The 27,382-nt window shown below is 36.5% G+C and overlaps 1 protein-coding gene across 3 annotated transcripts in view; it reads right to left on the bottom strand.

Moving 5' to 3' along the window:
- The window catches only part of LOC140756567 (oxidative stress-induced growth inhibitor 1), an 80,475-nt gene that overhangs the window by 33,822 nt on the left and 19,271 nt on the right, over nucleotides 1-27,382 (bottom strand). Inside the window, exon 1 of one of the 3 annotated variants that reach the window (XM_073092092.1) lies at nucleotides 15,691-15,852. The exons of 1 other annotated variant lie outside the window; for it this stretch is intronic. The gene's annotated coding sequence lies outside the window, so the exon portion shown is untranslated. Of the gene's footprint in view, nucleotides 1-15,690; nucleotides 15,853-27,382 lie in introns of those variants that run through there. One more of the 3 variants, XM_073092093.1, reaches the window with a different exon arrangement.

Raw genomic sequence — 27,382 nt, 5'->3', positions numbered from 1 at the left:
CATTGTCAATGAACATCCTAACTGAAGTATCTGAAGTATCTTCTTATAAGCTTTCTTCTTTCATTGGATTAAGCTACACGTCAAGCAAATCCGCCTTACCTAGCTTTGAAACTACAATCAGATATCTATGGACTTTGGTAATATCTTCCTTTGGCAAGGTTCTCCGCGAAAAATAAAAGGTAACTTTAGTAAGGCCGCCGATAAAATTTGGAAGGTTCTCGAGCCACATATTGAAATAAATATGCCGAATCATGCAGATTGCGTTAATTAGCAAGCAGAATTTTGGATAAGTTAACTTATGGTAAGGCTATCGCGTATATTATATGCAAATATAATTCGTTTAAATATAAAATATTCACATTCGCAATTCTTGAATTTACCACGGAATTTAACCCACACAAGTGCAACATTCATTGCAATATCACACGAAGCTTTTTTGGGGGAGAGTAAGACTGACTTATATATAAGTCAGCATTACCAAACCTTTCAAGCTCGATGCGGTAACGCTGACTTACTTATCGAAGTTATGAATACAGAAATAGTTGTGGCTACACAATCCAATTACAAAGTTCTGCAATATCAATTGAACTTTGAAAGGTCAGACTATATTCAAAACAAGGCAAATGCCACACAAAATCTACTCATAATTGCGAAACCTTTGACCCTTTAACTTAAATTGAACATTGTTTCGCCAGTAACCCAGTAACAGTCAAATGTTTACTTTTCAAAGGGCTATTTGTAGGGCTTACCACTTGACAACGGTGAAGGAAAACATCGTGAGGAAACCTGCATACATGAGTGATTTACACAAAAAAAAATCTCAATGGTATGTGAAGTCTACCAATACGCACTTGGCCAGCGCGGTGGACTATGGCCTAATCCTCCTCATTATGAGAGGAGACCCGTGCCCAGCAATGGGACAGTAATGGGTTAATGATTATGGGCGTCACTTACCATCAGGTGGACTGCATGTTTGTTTACTTAATATATATTAATAAAAAAACATCGTGTATGTAAGGTTTTTAGGCAATTCAATGTTTCCAAGTATTACAAGCAGACAAATTACATGTTTTAATTAGATGCGACCGATATGACCTTATCTTCATGTAATTAATAATTGCAGCTGATATTGCTTTATTACAATTGCCCTGTTATCACCTTATATGTTGTATTATAAAGTAATGCGATATGTAATCATCGACCTGTTAGCCCACGGCTGGGCATGAGTCTCGTCAAATGAGACTGTATTTTAGGACTCCGTACCCAAAGATCATGGTTGTTGGGAAACTGGAAGGTAAAAGGTGCCCCATGATACGAGGCGGCCGTCCGAGCCGCCTCGTATCATGGGGCAAACTGAAAACAAGAGCTGTGGGTAGGTGTTTTTAACCGCTCATGGCATAATTCTGAGTTTGCTCCCTTTCGCGATTGTTGCAGCGCATAGTACTTTAACAGCACTAGATAATTATAACCTTTGTTTTGTTATTGCCTTTTGTTTGTTTTGTTCAAGTTTTTATTTCTTTATTTTTTTCTTGTTATTATTTTTGTTTTTTGTGATTTTTGTTTTTTTTTTCTTAAATTATTTTTTTTAATTTTTATTTTAGTATATTTAGTTTTAAAAATTGTACTGTGTACTGCAATTGTGGTGAATAAATTATATTATTATTATTATTATTATAAAAGACTTCGAGGAAGATCGCCCACAAGATGGTCTGACCAGACCAAGAAGGACATAACTAAGATGTCTGTCACAGAATGCTTAAGACAAGCAGAAGACCGAGCACTTTGGCGAGAATTTTACATTTGGCTGCACAGTAGACCACCACAGCAGGCACGGTATTCAGCAATGAAGAAGCGACTCAGAAGAAGATCCAAAGGGTAAAAACAGTACCCTATTATTAAGGCTCCGCTGTCTGTCCGTGTGTCACGGGGCTCTATCTCCTAAACCGCAATTGATAGACACTTGAAATTTACAGATTACTAGCTGACCCGACAAACGTTGTGTTGCCATATAAATAAAAAAATGTTAAGGGTGAACAACCTATAATAACAAATACTCAAATTACAAAATAAATATGAATGAAGAAATGAATGAAATTCAAATCGTAGTCAAATTAATTTCGTTATGTACTAAACAAGAATCGGCCGCAGAGCGACGCTCTTTAAGTATGTCAGACTAAAATAGTCTAACACTATCTGACAGATAAAATAAAAAAATATATTAAAAAAGAACAGTTTTAAAACGAACAGTTTCTTTTAAACAAAAAATAGTTTTTTTTGTAAACTCTTTAATTTTTTTTTCATCTCAAAAAGTTCAAGTCATTTGATACCTATATAAAAGGGGTGCATAAAAGAAATATAAGGGTGTCCGCCATATTGGATGAAAAATGACGTCACTAGGGCATTTTATTATGTAACGGGTACTCACGATATGCTGTTTTTTTAACCGACTTCAAAAAGGAGGTGGTTATCAATTCGGCCGGCATCTTTTTTTTTATTTTTTTATGTATGTACACGAATTACTCCGCCGTTAGTGGACCGATTTTAATAATTCTTTTTTTATTGTGTAGGGACGAGCAGGAAATTGGTCCCATTTAAATATGGTTAGAATCCATTGATGGGTTCTGGAGAAAATGAGGGGAACTCCTCCACCCATGTAAATATAACAGCCATAACTTCGCCGTTTATGAACCTATATTAATTAAATATTACGAAATTAAAGGCATTAAATGCCTTTAATTTCGTGTGTGGACAATTGCTACAAGTTGGTCCCATTTAAATATGATGAGGATCAGAGTGGGTTCTGGAGACAAAATATGTAATTCCTCAACCAATGGGTATAATTGAGTTGTGTTTAAAGATATTTGATGTAGGTTCTAATGAAATTACAAAGCCAGTTCATCATTGACTATTTAAGGGTCTGATAATGTGGCTCGGAGACAAAATATGTAACTCCTCAACCGATGGGAATAATTGAGTTGTGTTTGAAGATATTTGGTGTAGGTTCTAATGAAATTGCAAAGCCAGTTCATCATTGACTATTTAAGGGTCTAATAATGTGGCTCGGAGTCAAAATATGTCCTCACCCGATGGGAATAATTGAGTTGTGTTTGAAGATATTTGGTGTAGGTTCTAATGAAATTGCAAAGCCAGTTCATCATTGACTATTTAAGGGTCTAATAATGTGGCTCGGAGTCAAAATATGTCCTCACCCGATGGGAATAATTGAGTTGTGTTTGAAGATATTTGGTGTAGGTTCGAATGGAATTGCAAAGTCAGTTCATCATTGACTATTTAGTTGAGCAGGGCGCGGGAGCGCCCTGCGAGCGGGCGGTTCCAATCAATGTAATTTCAGACCTTACCTTCATTCATGATCACGTTTTTGCAATTTTATATTGTATTAATATAAATGTTAGTATGTCATCACTAAAAAGGGTGAAAGAAATTTTTTAACAAAAAATACAATCGACTTCTATGTCACTACAAAGTAAAAAATAATTGAAATAAATGTTGGTTTAGTACATATTTCTGAAGTCGGCGCTCATATTAGACACGCTGTTTACATCGTTATCCAACTAAATATATTGAGCGCTAATCTCTGAAATGGCTGAACCGATTTGGACGGGACTTTTATTGGCAGATAGTGGATGTAATAAGGAGTAACTAGGGCTACCTATATTTTAGAACTAGCTGTGCCCCGCGGTTTCACCCGCGTTATTTCTTTTTAACGCGGGTAAAACCGCTGGGCACAGCTAGTATAGATTATAAACAGGAAAAGTAAATTATAATACGGTCTACCTTAAAACTTTAATATTCAAATTCGGGCTTCTACGAAATGTTTACAAATATAAAACATTTTCCTCGATTCGAAACACATGTGCGATCTAAATTTTGACAGCGGGAAAAACCATTTCCTTGTTATGACAGATTAGTTAAATATTAAGCGTGTGTCTATGTTACGTTAGAACTTATTAAACTTATTAAAGTTACTATAGTCTGATTCATAATTAGGTGTCCAAAATGTAAACAACGGTGTTGACCTATCAATAAAATACGTTTCAAATGGTAGTTTCTTATTTTTGACGATATTAAAGTAATAAAATAATAATCTAAATAAATTAAGAGCAATTCACATTTTCCAATATTTATATTACCTCAATTTCGTTCCATACAGTAATAATAGATAATAAAAAACAAGGTTTATGGTTGTTACACAATGCAGCGAGTATATCGCCCATCGCCCATCGCACATCCCACGCTATCGGCAATGGGCTACAGTAACGTCGACACAGCAGAACGTGCCTCGCGGCCTGTTTCCCACGAAGATGATCCTGGTGTCTTTTTAGATTTAAGAATTATGTTATCCAATTGCGGTTCCCACCTCGAACGTAATTGTACATGTACTTAGTTAATAATTTTTAATATAGTGAAAGTAATTGCAGCATTTTTGACTTTAATTTCAATCTCTGCATCCCCCGTCTGCAGCTTATGTAACTGGCGCAGTCGGTAGGATGTCCATAAGTTAGGGTCATAGCTAGGCCAAAAATTAGGACATCCTAAACCTACGAAGCTTCAGACCAAGAGGAGTATCCAAACCTCGATACAGCAGCAGAGATATCAAAATGCGCATGTGAGTACTTTAGAATCGTACTATTGTGGCTCTCCTTTCACTTTACCTATAGTAATTTTCCTTTTTTTGTGTGTATTTTATGTGAAAAAAAAAAAAAAAAAAAAAAAATTAAACTAATATTAATGTTAAGTAAATAATTGTGGTACAGTGTTAAATAATTTTGTCAAAATTTTTCATCCAAAGCAATCGTCCCCTAGGTTAGATAAAATTAAGAGAAATCAAACATTAGACTCTGGACGAAATTTAAATAATTTAAATACGGAAAATTCTAGTTCTAATATGGATAATCTAGATAACATTTACAAGGCCTTGAGGCTATTGCCAGAATTTGATGGAAACTGTCATGTCCTAACAAGATTTATTAAATTATGCGACGAATTAGTGAAAACTTATATGAGTACCACACCTGGACAAGAATTAGGTAATTTAGCGCTTCTGAACGGTATTCTCAACAAGGTCACGGGACCTGCAGCCCGGTTAATAAATTCTAACGGCATCCCGGACAGCTGGGATTGCATTCGCTCTTCACTAATAAACAATTTTGCTGATCACCGCGATGAGACCTCGCTTTATAATGATTTGGCTCTTTTGACTCAAGGGTCAGGGTCACCTCAAGAATTTTATGATAAGTGCCAAAATTTATTTTCCACAATTATGACCTATATTAGTTTGCACGAAGATGTAGCAACTACAATCGCGTCTAAGAGATCTTTGTACAAAAAACTTACCCTTCAATCCTTTGTTCGTGGACTAAAAGACCCGTTAGGATTTCGTATACGGTGCATGCGACCATCAACTATTGAGCAGGCATTAGAATTCGTTCAGGAAGAATTAAATACCATGTACTTGCAACAAAGAAATGATAAAATTCCTGACAAAAAATTAACTTCTTTCAATCAAGGTCAATCATTTAAAGTTCCTTTTGCACATCATGCGAACACAGTTGCGATGCCACTACCTAGATATAGCTTACCCAGTACAAGTCGTCCATTGACACCACACCAACCACACTACCCACACAACCCTCTGTGGAGGCCTCACTATGCAGGTCCTAGCCGCACACAGCAAATTTTCAGCGCACCTTCACCAAATTACAGATTTAATAATGTGTTAAGATTGCCGCAACAAAATTATGTTCAAAGTTCTTCTGCCAATAATAAAGTGCACCCAATGAGTGGAGTAAGCCATTACATTTCAAAGCCACTACCACCAACTCTAAGAGGTCATGATTGGTCGAAACAGGGTAATCCACCACCCTCTAATTATTTTAAAAGCAGGGAAATAAATTTTAATGAATTTTACGGAGAACCATTATCAGGACCTTACGATAATACAGAACCATTTGACTACTACGGATATTCCGATTATAATTATGCTTGCAATGTAAGTGGCGAATATGATAATTCATTCTGTACTGAGGTGCCGGAGTATGGTGAGGTAGAGGTAGAGGAGCATCAAGATGACACTAATTCTGGTTCTTCTCATGGTAAAAATTTTCAAAAGGACCCGAAGTCAAAACCCTTAGGATAGAAATTAACCTTCAGACTCAGCGTATGTTGCCATATATTGTAATTTCAGATCCCCCGCTAAAACTACTTATTGATACTGGGGCTAATCAATCCGTTATAAGCCCTCAGGCAGTTAAAACATTTTATTCACACATTTCATGTAATTATGAACCATTCGAGATAACAAATTATCATGGTACAAGCCAGCACAATTATTCTATTACAGTGCCGACGTTTTCAGAGTTTCGAGAAGAAGGTAATATGCGTCTTTTCATTTATAACTTCCACGATTATTTTGATGGACTTCTAGGTTATGACTTATTAAAAGAATGGGAATCTAATATTAATTTTAAAAATAAAACTTTAATAACTCGTAATGCGACCAATCCAATTCACTTATATAACTCTAAAAATTGTAATTTATTTGAGGAAATAATACCAGCTAATTCAACAAAATTGTTAAAGGTTCCAATTAATTTTAAAAATGGTGATGCGTTAATACCAGAGCAAATAATTTCAAATTGTATAATTCGAGAGTGTTTAACTGACATTAGTAACAATCGCGGTTATATTGAAGTATTTAATCCCACTAATAATGATATAGTTTTCTCAATGGATCGCCCAGTTTATGCCGAACTATTTAATTTAGAATGCAAGCATACTCAACCACTTGAAATCTCAAGGTCACGCATTGATGAAGTTCTTTCTCGGTTAAGGACTGATCATTTAAACCCTGAAGAACGCACAAATTTAGAAAAGTTATGTTCTCAATACGCTGACATTTTTTATATAGATGGTGAGCCGCTCACTTTTAGCAATAAAACTAAACATAAAATTCGCACTACAGATGAGGTTCCAGTTTATACAAAGAGCTATAGATACCCATTCATACATCGGCAAGAGGTTAAAGATCAGATAACTAAAATGTTACAGCAAAATATTATTCGGCCCTCAGAGTCTGCATGGAACTCCCCCATCTGGGTAGTTCCCAAAAAACAGGACGCATCAGGTAAACCAAAGTGGCGGTTAGTAGTCGATTTTAGGAAACTAAATCAAAAGACCATCGATGATAAATATCCTATTCCTAACATCACAGACGTCCTTGACAAACTCGGTAAGTGTCACTATTTTTCAACTTTAGATCTTGCGAGTGGATTTTACCAAATTGAAATGGACCCAGAACATATACCGAAGACCGCATTTAGTATAGAACACGGCCATTTTGAGTTTTTGCGTATGCCGATGGGGCTTAAGAACGCTCCATCAACTTTCCAAAGAGTGATGGATGATGTACTTAAGGACCTTCAAAATCGAATCTGTTTAGTGTATCTTGACGATATCGTCGTCTTTAGTGTTTCCCTTCAGGAACATATTGTCAATTTAGGAAAAGTATTTGAAAGGCTACGCGATTCAAATCTGAAAATTCAACTTAATAAATCAGAGTTTATGAAATTAGAAACTGTTTATTTAGGACACATTATCAGCAAGGATGGTATCAAACCGAATCCTGAAAAAATCACAGCCATTCAGAAATTTCCAATTCCAAAGACATCCACTGAAATAAAACGCTTTCTGGGTTTAGTAGGATATTATCGCAAATTTATTCCTAATTTCGCACGTATTACAAAACCTATGACGCAATGCTTGAAGAAGGGAGCTAAAATTAAATGTGACGATCCAAATTATATTAACTGTTTCGAAACTTGTAAAACATTATTAATGAATGATCCTATACTGCAATATCCCGATTTTACCAAAGAATTTATTTTAACTACTGATGCATCAAATCTAGCAATTGGTGCAATATTATCACAAGGACCCCTTGGGTCTGATAAACCAATTGCATACGCGTCACGAACTTTGAATACGAGCGAAATTAATTACAGCACTATAGAGAAAGAGCTGTTGGCCATTGTATGGGCCACTAAATACTTTCGTCCTTACTTATTTGGTCGCACCTTCAAAATTGTCACTGATCATAGACCCCTGCAATGGGTAATGAACATAAAAGAGCCGAGTTCTCGCTTAACTCGATGGAGATTGAAGCTCAGTGAATATAATTTTACAGTAGTTTATAAACCAGGAAAATCCAATACTAATGCCGATGCTCTTTCAAGGATCCAGATTAACAGCGACGACATAAATTCTCTTGCAGTGAATCCATCTATAAGGCGCCCATCTCGTTCTTCTACTCTTACAGCTAACTCTAGTTCTACTCTTACAGCTGACTCTAGTTCTACTATTACAGCTAGCCGTAGTTCTACTTTAACAGCTAGTTCCTGTCGTACAGCACATACTAGTCACGAAAACCCAATTTTAGAGATTCCAATAAGTGATATTCCACTTAATCGTTTTAGTAATCAGATTTGTTTTGTGATAGTTAATGCCCGTAAGAAAAACCCGACCATTACTAAACCTTTTGCAACTCACACGAAAACTATAATTCATTTATCAGAAACTTCTCTTGAGGCTGATGTAATTAATGCTATAAAAGATTTTGTGAATCCAAAGATTAGAACAGGTTTATTTGTTCAACCACCACTAGCTATGTACAAAATTATTCCCATCATTCAAAGGCAATTTAAAAGTTCTGCCATGAATTTAGTGTTTACAAAGTCTGAAGTAGAAAATGTCACAGAATATTTACAGCAACAGGTATTAATAAAGAATTATCATTTTGGTAAAACTAACCACCGTGGAATTAATGAAACGTATTTGGCTCTATCTCGAAGATATTATTGGCCTAAAATGAAAGATCAAATTGCAAAGTATATTCATGAATGTAGCATCTGCGGCCAAGCCAAATATGATCGTAATCCCATTAAACAAAAATTTCATGTTGTACCACCGCCTACCAAGCCTTTCGAAATTCTTCATGTCGATCTTTTTACAGTACAAAACGAAAAATATTTGACTGCCGTTGATGCGTTCTCCAAATATGCTCAAGCATATTTATTAAGAGATGGAACAGCATTAAGTGTAGTTCAAGCTCTACTTCAGTTTTTCACTCATCATGGCGTGCCTTTGACTATAGTAACAGATCAGGGACCAGAATTTTGTAATCAAGTATTTCTTGAATTTATTAGAGTCCATAAAACACAGCATCATAAGATCCTTGCACATGCGCCCAATGAGAACGGCATAGTCGAACGTTTTCATTCGACTATACTAGAACATTTGAGAATATTAAAACTGGAACATCCAAATGATAATGTTAAAACTCTCATGCCTTATGCCATTTTAGGTTACAATAGCTCTATTCATAGTTTTACCCAATGCCGTCCATTAGAATTAATTACAGGCCATTTCGATCCTCGAGATCCTATAGACACCGACTTGACTCAACATTTAACACAACAATACATACAAGATCACAAGAGTCGCATGAAACTAGTATTTGAATTAATTAATAAATCCTCCCTGAACGAACGAACGCAACTAATTGAGAATAGAAATAGAAATCGCGAACCTGAACAAGAATTTTCTACTGGTCAGCAAATCTTTATACGTAATCCAACGGCCGGCCGGCAGAAATTAGCACCACGTTTTAATGCGGACAATGTATTAGCAGATTTGCCCATTCATATATATACCAAACGAAATCGGGGTCCTGTTGCCAAGCACCGTTTGAAAAGACTTCCTAAAAATCGCGTATTGTTACAGGATACCAGTGCTAGTCTTCCCACTACTTCAACTGATTCAAGGACAAGATCTAATGATTGACTCATTACAGGATGGGCCAGGGTTACTCCCATTCAAACTAGGACCAGCTAAAGTAATATCCCATTTTCATTCCTTTTTACAAAATATCGACCTTACAGATGTTCAAACACAAATAAAATCATTTCAGGTAAAGTTGCTAGATCTTAAAAATCAAATAGATAATAACACTTTATCTTTTTATGATCCACATATATCATTTTTGAACTTAAAAATACAAAAAATATCCAATAAATTAGAAAGCTTTGAACCGACACGAAATAAGAGAGGTCTCATTGATGGATTGGGTTCTATAATCAAAAGTATTTCTGGAAATCTGGATTATACCGACGCATTAAAATACAATCAGGCTATTAAAAATTTACAGGATAATGAAAGGAAAATAGAATTAGAGTTTAATAATCATATGAGTTTGTCGAAGGAATGGATGTCTCGACATTCAAATTTACTTGATAGTGTAGTTGAAAATCAAAAAAGAATTATTGAAGCTATAGATAGGATAGTTAATAAAAAAGATACAGACGTAGGAAAATATTCCCGTCTAGTACAGTACTTATTAATGTTAAGTGATAGTATAGAAAGCCTTTACGAAGAAATTAATCAATTAGAAATTAATCTTGCATTTATACGTGCATCAAGCACTCCCCATTCCATTATAAGTTTAGATTCTCTGAGGGAAATGTTAGATAGATTAAGGACGATATATGCAAAGGATGAAATTCTTGATATTGATCTAAGAGAGTATTACGATACGATAAAATTAGGGTACTTTTACGTGAATAATAAAATAGTAGTAGTTTTCAAAATTCCTCTAGTTTTGCCTATAACCTACGATTTTTACAAGTTATCCATAATTCCGAATAAAAACCATGCAGCCCTTATACCTGTCCATCCATACGTAGCCATTCATAGCACCGATTCTTTGTACATAGAGACAGAATGTCCGAAGACCAATTCATGGTATCTCTGTGAAAACAAGCACAATCATATCTCTCCTCATGATCCAGACTGCGTAAATCAGCTAATTATCAATCAGGAACTTCATCCAACTTGCCACCTCACACCAGTAATCTTAACCAGAGAAGCACTTGAACAACTCGACGATAGACATTATACTATAAGTTTTCCCGTACCAACCAAAGTCAAGATATCTTGTGGGCAAGAACAATATAAGACCCTGAATGGAAGTTTTCTAGCAGTAATACCTTACAAGTGCTATCTTTCTGCACCTGGATTTACCATTACGAATAGCCATGACCGTGTAAAAGGAAGAGTCTTGAAGATTACTGAGCTACCACTTCTACAGAACAACCATAATGATGAAATGACTCCGGTCAAGCTCAATTCCATCAACCTTGAGAATCTTCACGACGTCAATACGAAGATAGCACTCCAATCGCCGATGAAACTTGAGCCAATGCCTGATCTTACCATCTATCACACTACAATACCCATCTATACAATTGTAGTTGTTGCTGCTCTCCTTGGAGCTATAATCCTTAGTCGAAGGATTGTCAAAGAGAAGAAGCTGCAAGCTAATAAGCCTAATGCAAAGAACCTCGATATCGAAGAAGTTCATGCAAGGGTCGCCGACCAAGAAGAACTTGATCCAAAACTCATAAGAGTTAACCATGCAGCTATTTCAGCAACTATGTCGTCTAAAGTTCGCCAATAGTTGCTTGTCTTCAGGAGGGAGATGTTACACAATGCAGCGAGTATATCGCCCATCGCCCATCGCACATCCCACGCTATCGGCAATGGGCTACAGTAACGTCGACACAGCAGAACGTGCCTCGCGGCCTGTTTCCCACGAAGATGATCCTGGTGTCTTTTTAGATTTAAGAATTATGTTATCCAATTGCGGTTCCCACCTCGAACGTAATTGTACATGTACTTAGTTAATAATTTTTAATATAGTGAAAGTAATTGCAGCATTTTTGACTTTAATTTCAATCTCTGCATCCCCCGTCTGCAGCTTATGTAACTTGGTAGAAAATTAAAATGTGATAATGGTAACACAATCGGGATCCATAACATTTTTTGTAACGCTATTTTTAAGTATCGTTAATTTTTTATTTATTCGTTAAGTTTTTTGTTGAGTTTGTTAAAGTTTTTGTTATTTTGTTAGGGTCTGCAACACCTGTAATCGTATTTTGACAATAAAACTTCTTTGTTTACATTTTGGACACCTAATTATGAATCAGACTATAGCTGTCCCGGCAAACTTTGTACCACCTCAGCATCTATTTATGAAATATATTTCATATTTACTCACTTTTTAAACCTTCCCTGGACTTCCACAATTTGTCTAAGCTAAAATTAGCCAAATCGGTCCAGCCGTTCTCGAGTTTTAGCGAGACTAACGAACAGCAATTGATTTCTATTTATAAAAGAAGAAGAATATTCGATTATCAGAAGTTATAAAGTAGTAAAGTCATGTTTGTGTGAATAAGTTCATATTTTCGACTTAGCTTATTCATGCCAAACTTAATAAACTAACAGAGGCGCCGCTACCCCTGAAGACCAAGTGAGGCTGAGGAAGGTCTTGGTAAAGTATGTCTCCCTTACCACACCCTTCAAATCAGGACACAGGAGCTCTCAACACTGCTGTTATTAGCCAGAACTATGCGTAGCGGTGAAGCTGCCAGAAACGAACCACAGAGGGTTCCACTACCTTCAATTACATAACCTAAGTACACATAAGCTTTCTTTTCTAATCTATTTTTCTACTGATCGGCATCTTTATTCTTAAAACAGTGGAACTAAGAAATTATTATTTGATTGCCACTTTAAAATTAACATAATTAATGTAATTGTACTGAAAAGTTTTTGTAAAAAATAAGAATTATTATCTATCGTCCTTGTAACGAGTTGTTCAGAGCAATCGAATGGAACGGATGATAAATGTTTCCTTATTAAAGAGCTCGACATCGGAAATAAAATACAATAAAACTCTTTCATTGACAATAACATCCTTATAAAAAGAATTCCTAGTTAATAAAATAATTATAGTTTAATAACTAAAAACCGCACTAAAATCGTTATTCCTGAAGATGCCGATGACGAGAATTGGACAAAATTATTCAGTGTGCGAAATTTTAAATTAATCGAACTGTTCGATTGCAAAGCGTTGTGAAAATCAAAAAAAGATTTGCAAATTGATCGATAATTTTTGAGAGCCGTCCCGGGGTTGTGCTTAAGGAAGGTAAGTTGCGTTTATATCAGACACGACCGATGTCAAACAAAATCTTATTCCCCGTACGATAGATACAAATATTTTTTGATGTGAAACATCTATAGCCGCACGTAAAACCGATTTCTGGCGTGGCGACGCATGCCGTATATATATACAGTCTATATGCAGTAGTGTGTACGGTGTGGCGACGCGTCGCCATGCGCAATCGAATTCAAAATAAATAGTCATCGTTATCTGGAAAAACATCGTAATGTTTTATTTTTTCATTATTGTCATAATTATATTTTTTTATTTAGTTCCTATCACAATATGTTCTTTTCTGCATATTACTTTTACAAATTAATGTCGATGTTTCACATCTGCCAGGCGTCCCGTGACGGCTCACATTTTTTTAAATAGATATGTAAAAAATGCTGCCAAGACACGCACCTTACAAGCTCTGTATATCTTTCACGAATGTAAATAAACCCTAATCCTTACAAACGTCACAGAGGTAATCTAGACGCACGGCGAGTGCGTAACAAATTCTTATTTCTAACTTTACAGATTGCATATGCTATATTGTCTAAAATATAAAATAATGTGTAAAATACTATTTCGCCACGACACGTGTCTGACACACTCTGTATGTAAATCAACCCTTATCCTTGCCTATGTCACATTCATTAGGTAATTCAAACTAGTATGGAGTTTCTTTCTGATAAATTATTAATTAATATACATATTGACTTTAAATGAGTGAGTCCGTTAATGTTTAATGTTAATATTAATATGTACTAATTTTATTTTTTTTAATTACAATATTGTATGCTCATGAGGCCGGAATATGGCGGATAATTACCCAATGTACCTTTTTTTATACGATATAGGAGCAGACGAGCATGCAGTCCACCTGATGGTAAGTGGCTACTGCCGCCCATGGACATCTGTAATCAACCCCAGATAGGATTAGATATTCCTACCTGAGGTCGGCCACAGATGCGCCGCTACCCCTGCGGACTAAGCTGAGACGCCTCTGAAAAGTATGTCTCCCTTACCACACCCTTCAAAACGGAACACAGAGCGCTTAACACTGCTGTTATTAGGTAGAAATAGGTGTGGCGGTGGTGCCGCCAGAGTCGAACCACAAAGGGTTCTACCACCTTCATACTACCTACACCTATGTTTTTAAACCTATGTTCCACAATAAAGTTATTTTATTTGATTCTTTCGCCTTTCATCTCCATAGCGAAACACCTTCCGAAGCGATGGTAGTTTGTTGACTTCCAAAAAGTTCTATATGAATAAATTTTGAATAAATGAGATTTGAATTTAAGCATCTCCATACCACGCATCATACTTTAGCTAATGGGGTAAAAGCTACTTTTTATTCTCCTCGACATTACCACTTGACGCTACACGTATTAGGGAACGTTGACTTGTTCCCTACAAACGAATGATAAATCAGACTCTTAAAAATTCCCTTCCACCGTTTCAACCCCGTAGCGACAATTCTAAACAAATAAGGTAAATTAAAATTATGCATTTTGTGTTTTTATATCGTACTAAAAAAGCATGACACAATGATGTCAGGTTAGATTAGCAATGCTTTTTAATTTTTATCATATCCCAGACCCCTTAGGTGAAAATATTTTACGGTCCCCCACTTTCCGATATTATCTAAAAAATATTTTATTATCTTACAAATATAAAATCCTTACACCAGTATTTCTACCGTTATTATAGAAATGAATATTACTTTAGGTATTACTACCGGTCTAAGGATTATATATTTGTAATTAAGTGATTATTTTCACAACTAGGTATCTGTTAATTACATATTCAAATAGGTCCTTTACATGTAATTTACATTTTCTTAGTATTTTTTTTTTAACTTTACAATCTATATTGTTTTTGGGCTTATTTCGTAAAAACTTCACGACCCTTCACAGAGTCGTAAGTAGTCGTAACCCAACCTTTGAGAAACACTTCATTAAAAAATACCGAAACCACAGACAGACATTCAATAAAAACATAGTATAGATTACAAAAAGGAAAAATGCATATACAAACATAATTTATATTTATTATGCGTTGATAAAATCGTTTAAGCATATCAGTTTTTTGGCACTTTCTAGAATCTAGATTACCGCAAGTCCTAGTTTTTACACTTAATGGCATTAAAAATAGATTATATTATAAGTCTGTATGGGGTGACTAAACTACACAAATTTATTTTTCAAAAAACATTTACCGGAAAAGTAACTGACTATTTTAGACAGTAGAAATGACTAAACAAAACACCTATAATAATATTACTCATTTGTAAAAATGATTCATTTTTTAAACTGCCACAAATAAAAATAAATCAAGCCAATGTGAGTAATCAAATATTATAATTAAATAATATGTGACAGGCATTTTAAATAAAAATAATGTAAATATATGCAATGCATTTCAAAGTCACACATTTGAATAATTCAATGTAATGGGTAATTTTCCTCTGTTAGATAACATTGTAATTAACTGTATATTAAAGTTCTACTTATAAATAATTAAATTAAACATAAACTTATTTATTTCAAGTCACATGTTGCAACAATTTTCATATGAATTTCAGGTAAAACTAACAAAAAAAAAATGAAAAATAAAATACGTACTTGGTTCAAAAAATAGCACAATTATAACACACCACTATCTTCAAAGAACTATCAGTTAGTAAAATAACCGAAAAAAACTTGTAAAACACTCTTAGCAGCCGTACAGACGTGCGCTCGTCGCGGCGACCACGCGTGAACTGACTGACATCGACTTCCGAATTTAAAATTATAATTGTCAGACCGCGGACGGACTTGTACACACTACGCGATTTGTAAACACATATTGTGCCATAGTATAAATAAAATATACATATCCTTTATATCTGGTGAAGTTAGCACCCCCTGTGGTTCGACTCCGGGGGTACCACCGCCACACCTATTTCTGCCTAATAACAGCAGTGTTAAGCGCTGCTGTGTTCTACTCGTACTTTGAAAGAAGACATGCTTATGCGAGGTATTTCAGCTCCGTCCTCAGGGATAACGGCGCATTTATGGGCGACCTTAGGTAGGAATCTAATCTTATCTGGGGTTTATTACAGATGTTCATGGACAGTAGCCACTTACAATCAGGCGGACTGCATACTCCTCTACTACTCTTACATTATAAAAAAAAATCAGAAATCAGTATGCTGACGTGTTGCATACTAAAAGTTTTAATCTGTGGTATACCTCGACTCGTATCCTACGACTATGTAGACACACGACTCGTTTATTTTAATCTCTCGTTGAGATAAGCTTACTTTTTTCTTTGGAGATAAAAAAAGTTGAACTTAATATAATTACTGAGTTTACGGAGTGTAAAATTTATCGTCGTCTACTTGGCAAAGGTCTATCGTAGTGAAAGGGGTTGAGGCCATAGTCCACCGCGGCCAGGTGTGATATTTTTTTCTATTTTTATATTATAAAGAGGAAAACTTTGTTTGTTTGTTTGGTTGTAACGAATAGGCTCAAAACTACTGGACCGATTTTAAAAATTCTTTCACCATTCGAAAGCTACATTATCCACGAGTAACATAGGCTATTTTATATGAAATATATTTGATAAATAGATTTTGAGGCGGTACAAAGTTTGCCGGGTCAGCTAGTATTTAATATAGAAGTAATAGAGCAGGACGCAGTCCATCTGATGGTAAGTGAAACTGCCGCCAATGGAAATCTGTAATCAACTCCAATATGATTAGATTCCTACCTGGGGTCGGCTACCTCTAGGGCTAAACTGGAACGCCTCGGAAAAGTATGTCTCCCGTACCACACGTTACAGAACACTGAAGAGCTTAACACTCAGGATTTTATGAGCTTCATCATTTCTTCGCCGTTAAAGCAAGTCATAATTAATTTCCGATTCTAACCTCAGAACCGCCCATTACGACCAAGTTCTACCCACTAGTCTCATCATCATCATCATCAACCTATTACTGTCCCACTGCTGGGCACGGGTCTCCTCTCATAATGAGAAGGATTAGGCCATAGTCCACCGCGCTGGCCAAGTGCGTATTGGTAGGCTTCACATAGCTATGAGTTTTATTTTATAAATATCTCAGGTATGCAGGTTCCCTCACGATGTTTTCCTTCACCATTTTAGCAAGTGATAATTAATTTCTAATACGCACATAATTTCGAAAAATTTGAACCTCGGACCCCTCGATCGAGACCGTGTTTCTTAACCACTAGGCTATCACTATTTAATACTTATTACTAATAAAATATATTTTTAACTTTAGTTATAACCGCATAGTTAATGCGACAGGTGAACTGCTCAAGAATGCAGTGCGTTACTAAAATAGATGCAGTTATCGCACGGTAAGAATGATTAACTGTGAGATTGTACTGCGAATATTCTGGAACGGAAAATCTAGATAAAAATAAGCAAAGACAAAAAAGAAGGTGGTAGAACATTTGTGGTTCGACTCCGGCGGCACCACCGCCACACCTATTTCTACCTAATAACAGCAGTGTTAGGCGTTGCTGTGTTCCGGTTTGAAAGGTGTGGTAAGGGAGACAGACTTTTCCGAGGCATTCCAGCGTAGTCCTCAGGGGTAGCGGCGCATCTGTGGCCGACCTCAGGTAGGAATATCTAATCCTATCTGGGGTTGATTACAGATGTCCATGAGCGGCAGTAGCCACTTACCATCAGGTGGACTGCATGCTCGTCTGCTACTCTTATATTATACAAAAAAAAAAAAAAATACAAAATCTGTATATAAACAGGCAAAGACAGAGGGGACACTGTATCTTTCTCTTTCTTTTATGAAATTTTCTTTTTAGGGTTCCGTACCAAAGGGTTAATACGAATGAAACTCTGAATGAGAACGCCATAGCCCACATCGTTGGCCAAGTGCGTATTGATAAACTTCACATAACTTTAAAATCCTTTTTTATCAATTCGAAATATTTGATATATAGTGGTTTTTTAAAGAATGATCGGAATGTTCACCACTCGCCGAAGGATAAAGTTCCATCCACACCAATTGGACCCGTAATATATATATATATATCTCAAAGGTATGTGAAGTCCACCAATACGCACTTGGCCAGCGCGGTGGACTATGGCCTAACCCTTCTCATTCTGAGAGGAGACCCGTGCCCAGCAGTGGGACAGTAATGGGTTGATGATGATGATGACACATTACTTGCCCCAAGATGTCACACATCTAATAGCTATATAAACAACGTGACGCCCGTCTGTTAGTTTGTAATTCAGTGATCCGATCGGATTACCATGCGGTTGGCCGGGTCATGTAACGGTCACATTTCGTTATTGAGTCTAACTAGACTGGAATGTCTAAATAGTTGTTGCTAAGGATTATGATCATAATTAAAAATGTAATAAGAAATATTGGTCAAGTGTGAGTCGAACACAAAGACTCAGGGTTCCGTACGACCATGAAATGTATGTGTATTTTTTTTAATAATATTGCATTTGTTATCACAGCAGCTATATAAAAATATGCAGCGTGAAGTGTAATAATTCATAGTTGGCCCTAAAATTATTTCCCTAATTTATTTATTTCTCGCGGTTAAAAGAAAACTTTATTTGGTAACGCATAACACATTAATAATAAATATAAAGTGTGTTAGAGAAAACAATTTATTCCACTACAACAAACAAAACATCCAACTAGAATCTCTATGGCTCTATTCAATTGCGAGTCTAAAGATTAATATGAATACCAATAAACCAACGACAGATTATTAATACGTAGAACCATAGATAAAAGGGAACTTACATTTTCGTTCTTAGTTATCTGGAACAATGATTGCCCGTTAGTAATAACCAATCTCGATCCATTTTTCTCATACTTTCGAAATTTGACAACGTGCCTAGATAACTTAACAAAATTCCAATTTTAAGACATACAAATTGATTAAAATGAATAACAAATAACGTACGTAAACGTCTCTACAGTGCTTAACGATTCCATCACGTAATTATGAAATACAATTAAACCTATCAAGAGCAGACGGTTTAATTAAGCCGTAGACATAATATCGCAAAGATCTTAATAAAGACAGACAAGCATACGCGACCTCGCCATGTAGGCATATCCGTTTTTGCTCCAATAATTATATACTAGTTGTACCAGCAACTTCATACCTAGATTTATAGATCGTGAAAATAATAATTTGTCCGAATTATTATTACCCGTCTCCTTACAATGAACTCTTTTGAAGGTGGTAGAACCCTTTGTGGTTCGACTCCGGCGGCACCACCGCCACACCTATTTCTACCTAATAACAGCAGAGTTAGGCGCTGTTGTGTTCCGGTTTGACGGGTGTGGTAAGGGAGACAGACTTTTCCGAGGCGTTCCAGCTTAGTCCTCAGGGGTAGCGGCTCATCTGTGGCCGATATCAGGTAGGAATATCTAATCCTATCTGGGGTTAATTACAGATGTCCATGAGCGGCAGTAGCCACTTACCATCAGGTGGACTGCATGCTCGTCTGCTACTCTTATATTATAAAAACAAAATTATAAAATTATAAAATGATTAACTGATTGGGCAAATAAAGAAGCCTATGTTACTCCTATAAGAATTTAGACGAATCCAACGACTCCTCATAGGTTTAAAAGTCTTAAAACCGAGACCCTTCATTTTCAACTATTGAATTATTTACCCGCTAAGTTTTTATTACAATATAATTTCGACCTAAGATTACGTTCTAAACTATTGTCAATTCCAATATTCGCACATAACCCGTAAGTGCCTCATTGAATATCTTTTTTTATCAGATACAATTAGCGGAATCACTTAGACACGTTATGGTGTTAAACATAAGTTTGTCTTTTAGTTACGCTCATAAATATTGTCAAATTCAAATATTCGCACATAACCCGTAAGTGCCTCATTGAATATCTTTTTTATCAGATATAATTAGCGGAATCACTTAGACAAGCTATTAAAATGAACATAATATAAGTTTGTCCTTTAGTTACGCCGTTAAATATTGGCAAATTCCAAAATTCGCACATAACCCGTAAGTGCCTCGTCGAATATCTTGCATATCAGATAATATGATTTCTCAAATATATTACTAAAAAATACTACTAAAAAAATATGATTACTAAAAAATAAAAAAACTGAGACACGCTATATTTTGAAACATAATAAACGTTTCTTCTTTACTTAACCCCTAAATATTGGCAAATTCCAATATTCGCACATAGCCCGTAAGTGCCTCGTCGACTATCTTTTGATCAGATATGAATATCGGAATCACTTCCTAGTTGTAAACAGGCTGTACTTAATTTAATTTAATCTTATCAGTATATGTAAATGTCACTCACTTTGTCTGTCAGTTTATTATTTACACATTACTATACCACTAACCGGGGTGTAATGTTTGATGTTGGTCAAAATAGATGTAGACATAAAAACAAATGATGACAAATTAAAGTAATTGCTTATAAATATAATTTAATAAATGACATGATTTAATTATAGTGACAATATATTGTAATAAATATTTATAACACTTTAAATTTTATATGTAAATTGTAATGGACAACTAAGTATGTAAATTAATGTTTATTTATAAGAATAAAACAAAGATTTGTACACCGGATCAACCGGTAGAGTATGCCGAACGCAATTACTATGTATGAACTACTTTATAAACGCATGCTTTTACAAATAAATAAATTCATTCATTCATTCATTTAGTTTCTCACCGGATCTTCTCAGTTGAGATCGCGTTCCGATCCGGTAGTAGCAAAGAAAAAATATTGTAACAGAAAATTTGTAAGTGCCTCCGCAGGCCTATACAAAATAAATATATAATATTTCATTTAGTTGAAAAATATCTAAGAGTAAAAAAAATGCCGAAGAAAGAAAGAAATAAGAAATTGGCCGAAGAAAGAGAGAAAAATAAAATAAATAAAATTTAAGTCATAAGAAGTAATTAAGCTACATTTATTTCACAATAACAATTGAAATCCATGTGAATTCTCTAGTATTTTTTTAAATAGCAAGTAAAACCGCGGGGCACAGATCGTTTAGAAAAAAATGTGGAAAGAAACAAATCTAATTTTAAATTTAAATACGTCATGTAGCGGAGATTTTTACATAAGAACTTGGCCCTTATTTTACATAACTGTTTTTTATTGAATACGTATTACTTAATTAAGTTTCTATATATAAATAAAACTACCTAGTGAAGTTTAAAGACCCCATTTATCATGTAATAATAACGTGTGAATTATATTTAGCCATGTTTTTAGGGTTTCGTACCCAAAGGGTAAAAACGGAATCATATTAAGCCTTACAAAGCCTCCGCTGTCAGTCCGTCACGGTGCTATATCTCTGGAACCGTACAAGATATACGCTTAAAATTTTCATAGAATATGTATAATGATGGCCGCTATAACAACAAATACCAAAAATAAACCAAAATACATGGGAGTCGCCATACAAGAAACAGTTATTCTTCAACGTTGTACGCTATATCTATTGAACCGTAATAGCTACCTATTACGGTTCAATAGATATACTTGATTTTATACAGATTATGTATAACGGTGGTCGCTACAAAAACAAATACTAAAAGTAAAAAATAAGTTAAAATTTAAAGTGGTACGGAATCCTCAATGTGCGAGTTCGACCCGCACTTGGCCAATTATTTGGTAGTCCGTGGCCTTCGATAACACGTCGAAGGGCCTGTTCGATTATTTATGATGTGATTTACGCACTTAAGATTGCGAACTGCGTAGTTTATTAGTTACTTACGCATCGATCTGAGATCAATCGACAAACTCTTCGTGTTTCACACCAATAAGGGGCCGTTCAAGTATTACGTAAGCAGATTTATTGCAATTATTTACCCCCCCATCCCCCTTGTCAGCAAAAGTAAGAAAAGCTCTTACCCCCTCCCCCACGCTTACGTTTCAATTAATATTGGTTTTTTTTTTTATATTATAATTATAATTTTATAGTTTAATTTTAAAAATGCCTAAACGTAGGCATGATTTGCGGGAATCCCCGAAAATGCGTTTCGCTTTCAAGTAAAGACAATGTGAGGGTTGCTATTCGTGTAAACAAACTACCGATGACGTAATCATCATCTAGACTCCCCTACCCCCATGTCATCCAAAATAAGTAAAGCAAAGACCCCCCGCTCCCCTAAACGCGCTTACGTAATACTTGAACGACCCCTAACTTGAGTTACTTTTCCTGAGGACTCAGATGGTAGCCTCAGCTGTACTTTTTGTTTTTTTTTCTTAACGAGGGGGAAATTCAAAAGGTACCCAGTGTTGACGGAGCGACACGGGGCAATGTGGGAATTTTACCACACTACTAAAACCTCCTCGGTGGCCGTCCTTAGCGCTGCATAGAGTACTCCGGGATCTCCAACGGAACGCAACCAGGGTAGGCATGGCGCTAGCCACGCCATTTGTTTTTTTTTTTTTTTTTTTTTTTTATAATATAAGAGTAGCAGATGAGCATGCAGTCCACCTGATGGTAAGTGGCTACTGCCGCCCATGGACATTTGTAATCAACCCCAGATAGGATTAGATATTCCTACCTGAGGTCGGCCACAGATGCGCCGCTACCCCTGAGGACTAAGCTGGAACGCCTCGGAAAAGTCTGTCTCCCTTACCACACCCTTCAAACCGGAACACAGCAGCGCCCAACACTGCTATTATTAGGCAGAAATAGGTGTGGCGGTGGTGCCGCCGGAGTCGAACCACAAAGGGTTCTACCACCTTCAAAATCACCTTGTTTACGACGGTATGCGACCACACATACCGTCGTCCTTCCCGGGGTCGCTTGCTGGACAGTTCGAGCTCCCACTCTTGCCGCTGGCAACCGGAAGCCCCATTTTAGCCTTTCACTACTGTTCTGGTCCCGGTACTACAGAGAGAAACCTAGTATGTACCCCAGTCAGTCAGATGATGACGAATTATTTTTAAGGGACACGTGTATGTGTAATGTTACAGAGGTTACAATACGTAACCCACATCGATAACCTTCAGGAGATATTCCATCGGCATACATTTTCTTATCGCACATACCAAAAGTTAAATGGACATCTTTCCGATAGTGTACGATCCGATTATCCCTGTAGTTCCGGGACAAGAATAGGGCTACGGTATCCCCTGCCTGTCGTAAGAGGCGACTAAAAAGGGGGCTTTTGGGGTCGTGGGTGGCAAGAGTGGGAGCTCGAACCGCCCGGCCAACGGCCCCGGGAAGGACGGCGGTATGTGTGGTCGCATACCGTCGTACGCACCAGACGGTGCGGTGAGCGATAAGCTCACCTGGGCGGAGCCCGACGGGGCAATGCGCTAAGAGGACTCCGGTCGCGTTCCTTTGGAGATCCCGGAGTCCTCTACGCAGCGCCGAGGACGGCCACCGGGGGGGTTTTAGTGCGGTAAGAGTCCCACATAACCCTGTGTCGCTCCCAAGGCATCGGGTACCTTTTGAAGGTTTCCCCCCTCGTCCAAAAAAAAAATGAAATGACGTAATCTAAACTTATAATAAATCTGTAGAGAGGTCAATTCTGTACATTAAATATATTTCCAAAATAACTATGAGGGGGTGATTAAGGATCGATACTGATGCCAAAAATGCAATCAGTATATTTTTGTCTGTCTGCCTGTCTGTCTGTCTGTATAACCGTATAGAAACAAAAACTACTCGACGGATTTTAACGAAACTTGGTACAATTATTTTTCATACTTCTGAGCTGGATATAGTATACTTTTCATCACGCTACAATCAATAGGAGCAGCGCAGTGAAGGGAAATGTTGGGAAAACGGGAGAAGTTACTCCATTTTTTAAGCTTCAGTCGCGTGTGCAACGTTAATGGTTAAAGCTACACAGAAATCATGTATGACGGAAATGTTCTCCTTAAAATTATATAAAAAATATCCAACGAAAGCATATGTCTATATTTTATGGTTGACTCACAATAACACGTGTAACTCCCGATAGCTTAGCAGTTCGAAGCTTTCTGATTATATTTGTCTACTCCTACGTTTATAACACTCTTAGTCATCCCTAATTATAAAAGTTAACAGTATTAACTATTCCATAAAAAAGAATCATAGAAATCATACCACTAAGTGATAAGGGTTGTTCACCCTTAACATTTTTTTATTTATATGGCAACACATCGTTTGCCGGGTCAGCTAGTTTAAAATAAAAAATCATATCTAAAATATACATCAAATAGTCGGGCAGACCAAATTATATGAACTGACACACGTACACGGACATATAATGTGAACATACCAAAAGAAACTTAAGACAAATACGTTTATGTTTTTTTTTTTTTTTTTGCTGTATAATGACGTCATCATCATCATCATGAACCCATTATTGTCTCACTGCTGGGCACGGGTCTCCTCTCAGAATGAAAAGGTTTAGGCCATAGTCCATCGCGCAGGTCTAGTGCGTATTAGTAGACTTCAGATATGCCTTCACATCTGCCATTTACCACGACTCCTATATAATAAAAAAGGCACATACAAATTGTAACTTACATATTTTTTTTCTTAAACTACTACCGGATCGGAACATGACCTCAATTGAGAAGATCCGGTAAGAAACTCAGCGGGTTTGTCTTTTTTCCCATAATCCTTACTAATATTATAAATCCGAAAGTAACTCTTTCTGTCTGTCTGTCTGTCTGTCTAGTTGTCTCTTCTTCACGCCTAAACCACTGAACCGATTTTAATGAAATTTTGTACAAAGATAGTATGAGACCCGAGAAAGGACATAGGATAGTTTTTGTCCCGGAATTCCCACGGGAACTGGGGATGGCGATCTAAGATCGATTAATCGGAGAATCGATCTTTTGGACCTAAAAAATCGATTATTTTCATATCATAATCGATTATATGTCATTTTATTTTCTCTTCAATGCGGGCGAAGCCGTGGGCAATAACTAGTCATTAATACTTTTTTAAGCCATAATTTTGTAATGTTATTTTGTAACACAACGTAGCAACAACATTAACAGATACTAGATATGGTTTAGGGGTTATTGTATTGAGACCCTTATCAGTGCCGTTATCAATTTCGGACAATTAGTCATAATTGTGAAACTTACTTACAATGCGGGAGGTGACTTTTGGGGTCACATAACTCAAAATAAAATGCTATTTTTAATATGATGCTGATGAAAATAGCAAGCGAACATTAGTAAAAATCAAAAATCTAAATATATATAACTCAAAGGTGACTGACTGATATAGTGATCTAACAACGCACAGCCCAAACCACTGGACGGATCGGGCTGAAATTTGGCTTGCAGGTAGATGTTATGACGTAGGCATCCGCTAAGAAAGGATTGCGATCAATTCTACCCCCAAGGGGATAAAATAGGGGATGAAAATATTACTTCGTAACGCGAGCGAAGCCGCGGGCAAAAGCTCGTATAGTAATAAGACTAGAGAGGTACCAACGCCATACTTATTTTTAGAGTGATGCAGTTCTTTCATTTCTGTGGAAGAGTGGAGATGGCCAAAGACTTACATATGAGAGGTAACCTCAGATACCAGTATCAGGTCCTCAGGTAGGACTCTAATTTTATCTGGGGTCGATTACAATTGTCTATGAGCGGCAGTGGCCTCTTACCATCAGGTGGAATGCAAATTCATTTGCTATTTCTAAATTATAAAAAAAGTTCCAAAATACCCAATTCTTCAAACTTGTGGTAAAACACATACATGTTACATTGCGCATATAATATTGCTTTTATAAGTCTTACTAATATTATAACTACACATTTTTATGAAGGATGTGTGTTTGTTACTTATTCCCGCGAAAACTACTGCTCAGATTTGGGTGAAATTTCGCAAACAGATAGATTATGACTTGGAGCCCAGTACGAGTATAAATATCTATAGATCCTTATACTGTGTTTGGAGTAACACATAGGATACTGATTACCTCGGTAAAATATGTCCCTGCAGGAGGAGTCGCGGGCAAAAGCTAGTACAATATGTATGGTGGTGGCACAAGCGAACCATGAAGATTTAAATAAGCAAATCACTTTAATTTTCAAGTTATTATAAATAATTGCCATGGTAGATTAATAGCTAATTAACTACTTAGTTTTTTGTCACAGCTCAAACTATTATAGTTTTATATAATATTATTTGAGTGGTACTCATAATATCTTATTTATTCCCATCATAATAATTAAGTGACGAAGAGCACAGTGCTCCTAGGCCGTAAACCGTTAACAACCAATAAAGTTAAGCAACGTCTGGCGCTCAGTTAGATGGGTGACCGCTAGTGTTTTGAAGGACAACTGAAGCCGTCGTCTCGATTGTTATCATTGGACAGTAGTCGTAATTCGTTTAACATTTCAGATGATTAAATCTCTGAGGCCTTGTGGGAGGATAGAAAACATCTTGGGATCTGCGTGGTGGCGTCTTCAGCGTGTTATAGCTTGGGTTATACGCCCCCTCGTAAGATAACAATTTAGCGGCCCACAACTTTTTCTAGAAAAATAATTATCCTAATGAATCAAGTTTGAAAAAATAAATGATTAAAATAATAAAAAATTTCGCCGACATTTTTCCAAGGCAATGGTGTATTTTCGTTATTCATATATGCAACGACGGTTCTTTTCGCGGACTCATCCTCTCCCCCTCTTCCCCCCTTCCCATCCTCCCTAACCCCTGTCGTGGAAGCCCGCGACATATAGAGGGATTGGACATCTGTAATCAACCCCAGATAGGATTAGATATTCCTACCTGAGTTCAGCCACAGATGCGCTACCCCTGAGGACTAAGCTGGAACGCCTCGGAAAAATCTGTCTCCCTTACCACACCCTTCAAACCGGATACAGCAGCGCCTAACACTGCTGTTATTAGGTAGAAATAGGTGTGGCGGTGGTGCCGCCGGAGTCGAACCACAAAGGGTTCTACCACCTTCTATGTTTAGTCCGACAAGATACTATTAACTATTAAAACTTTGATACATAAAACATGCATCGATTCAATAATTAGTTATACGTCCTTCGTGGTGTCTAGCCACTGATAACCATGGTTACAGACATACATACAGTGCATTTTTCATCATTACATGTTAGAAGCAATCATCATTAGGGGGCCTTGCAAACAGATTTACTTATAATACTGGACTAGAATATAGACTAGGATAAACTGTAATGGATGTGACAAATATCTACAACAATGGCATTGCTTGATTTTTTAGGGTTCCGTAAAGGGTAAAAGCGGAACCCGTCCGTCTGTCTGTCTGTCACAGGGCTTTATCTCTGGAACCGGAACTGATACACGCTTG

The sequence above is a fragment of the Epargyreus clarus genome, unplaced genomic scaffold (assembly GCF_041222505.1).
Source record: "Epargyreus clarus isolate Ecla_fem2 unplaced genomic scaffold, WU_Ecla_fem_2.2 ptg000035l, whole genome shotgun sequence".
NCBI classification, from domain to species: Eukaryota; Metazoa; Arthropoda; class Insecta; order Lepidoptera; family Hesperiidae; genus Epargyreus; species Epargyreus clarus.
The sequence above is the reverse complement of the archived record's forward strand: the minus strand, read 5'-3'. Positions and strand labels throughout refer to the sequence as shown.